This window comes from Penaeus vannamei, chromosome 21 (genome assembly GCF_042767895.1).
Source record: "Penaeus vannamei isolate JL-2024 chromosome 21, ASM4276789v1, whole genome shotgun sequence".
Taxonomy (NCBI): domain Eukaryota; kingdom Metazoa; phylum Arthropoda; class Malacostraca; order Decapoda; family Penaeidae; genus Penaeus; species Penaeus vannamei.
The window spans coordinates 17152511-17155010 of record NC_091569.1 but is presented as its reverse complement, the minus strand read 5'-3'; the positions used below and the strand labels follow the sequence as shown (position 1 = coordinate 17155010).

Below are 2500 nucleotides of genomic sequence, written 5' to 3'. Positions count from 1 at the left end.
GTATTCCACCTTTCCTTTCTGATCAATGAGTTTACGTGTTACATTACGTGTAAACCCCATTCAAGTTCTTTATCACCCGTGTTTTAATCTTTCCCCCTCTTTTTCCTCGAATGTACGACCCTCCCTTTCCCCTTTGTTTTTCCAGCCATAGTCATTTATACAATGATCCAATTTCTGCCTCTCCCTTATTATTTATACCGATTTCCACTTATAGTTTATTACTTAATCAATTTCTATAGAGCGTTTCTCTCATTTGACCAATATTGTTTACTCCCTGCTGCACAGCTGCGCGTACCTCCTCTCTTTCTTCACTTATATTCCATTTTCCTCCTTTTGTTTTTGTTCCTCCTCCTAATTCGTTATTCCTAACCACATTTAACTCCCTGCGACTCCATTCCTACTAACACCTTTTTCCTTGATAAAATTTTTCTTAACAAAATTTATCTCTCAAGTTTATGTTGTACAGGATGCAACCTGGTACACATGCACAGGTACTCACAGGTCCAGGAGCCTGTCGGCCACCTCGGTCGTAATTACCTGGAAAAATGAGAAGGAATATTAGTACAAACAAGAAGAAAAAGGGAAAAGGTTCAATATTTCTCTTCTTATTCTAAATCGGTAAAAATAAATGAATAAATAAATAAAAAAGTCAAACCATGAGACAGGAGGATGTTGGTCTGGTCTCTTCGCATGCGCCGTCCACCTCCTAACTCCCTCTTCCGCGCCCCCACCCCCACCCCCACCCATCCAGTGCTGCTGACACGACCTTCCTGACACCGCCTTCCTCCTGCTCTCAAGCCGGACGATCCCATCCCCGCGCCGTTGACCGCATCCCTCGTTAGCCAAGGGGCATCCACGTCGCCGCCCGCTCCGTTTAATCCCGCGTAATCACTCTGATACTCAAGCCCGATGCTCTAACCCCCTCCCATTTCCCTTTCCCCTTCCCCTCCTTCCTTTCCCTCCCTTACCCTTCCCTTCCCACTTCCCCCCTCCTTTCCTCCTCCCTTCTCCCCTTCCCCCTCCTTCCCCAGCTCGTAAACTATGAGATTCAATAACTGTTATTGTGGACAATGATCACCTGCCGCCGCCCATTGTGTTGGCGGTGACGGTTTGATTGCGCGGCGATTTAGCGGTCAATCTTCACTATGTATTTCTTACCATTTCTTAAGGGGGTGGCGAGGTAGTGGGGGCAGGAGTGGGTGAGGGAGAGGGAGAGGTGAAGGCGCAGGGGGAGCGAGAGTGAGAAGGGAGGGGTAGGGAGAGAGGGAGAGGGAGAAGAGGAGGGAGAGGTGAAGGCGCAGGAGGAGAGAGAGGGAGAGAGGGAGGGAGGAAGAGGGAGAAGAGGAGGGAGAGGTGAAAAGTGGAGAGGGAGAAGAGGAGGGAGAGGTTGAAAGTGGAGGGGAGGGAGGTGTGAGGGATAAGGGAAAGAGAGAGAGAGAGAGAGAGAGAGAGAGAGAGAGAGAGAGAGAGAGAGAGAGAGAGAGAGAGAGAGAGAGAGAGAGAGAGAGAGAGAGAGAGAGAGAGAGAGAGAGAGAGAGAGAGAGAGAGAGGAGAGAGAGAGGGAGAGAGAGAGAGAGAGAGAGAGAGAGAGAGAGAGAGAGAGAGAGAGAGAGAGAGAGAGAGAGAGAGAGAGAGAGAGAGAGAGAATGAGAAAGAGAGAGGGAGAATGAGAAAGAGGGAGAGAGAGAATGAGAAAGAGGGAGATACAGAATGAGAAAGAGGGAGAGACAGAATGAGAAAGAGAGAGAGTCAGAATGAGAAAGAGAGAGAGAGAGAGAGAGAGAGATCTGAAGCAACAAAGGAATGCAGACTCACTCTCCATAATACACAGGGTGAAGACTACGTCATGTCAGGATATAATGGGCTGGTTGTTGTTGTTGATGTATGCCAGGGGAGAGAAAAGAGCGAAAGTGCACGTGAGATGCAGGAAGAGGGAGAAGAGCAGACGAGAAAAAAAGGAATAGAGTGAAATAAAGAGGATGAGGAAAAGAAGAAATACATAAAGGTCATATTAGCGACGCAGTAAATAATAACCGAAAAATTATCAACCTCAATTCCAAATCCCTTTTAACTTCAAGTAAAAGAAAGCTTATTGGCAACATATTCTCCAGGTGAAAGATCCAACAATTGCTCGAGCATCCCACCTGAGAAGAATTGCGTCACACCTGAGAGGCTGCCCTTCACGCGAAACGACGTCCCGCGTGGATCGGCCGACCCAAGACACGGGAAGTGAAAGAAAACGGAGAATCGGCGAGAGCAAAGCAGCGTGTGAAGTGAGACGGGGAGGAGAGTGACGTGATGGAGAGGCTGATGCAAGGGGAGTGTGATGACTTTCTCTTGATCTTTTTTGAGGGGATGATTACAGCGAGGTTTAGGAAGACAAAGGTTGTAGAGAAGGTAAGGAAGGAGATGTACTTTTTATTCAAAAACTTTTTGTCTTTTTTTCAGTCTACGGGAATGTATTCTCCCTTTTCCCTGATGGTGAATCATCATTAGCACC

General features: G+C 47.4%; 1 protein-coding gene across 3 annotated transcripts in view; it reads right to left on the bottom strand.

The window, feature by feature from the left end:
• LOC113804764 (uncharacterized) overlaps nt 1–2500 on the bottom strand; it is a 134387-nt gene that overhangs the window by 99541 nt on the left and 32346 nt on the right. Inside the window, exon 2 of one of the 3 annotated variants that reach the window (XM_070135996.1) lies at nt 500–537. The exons of the other annotated variants lie outside the window; for them this stretch is intronic. The gene's annotated coding sequence lies outside the window, so the exon portion shown is untranslated. The remainder of the gene's footprint in view (nt 1–499; nt 538–2500) is intronic. 3 annotated transcript variants of the gene reach the window in all.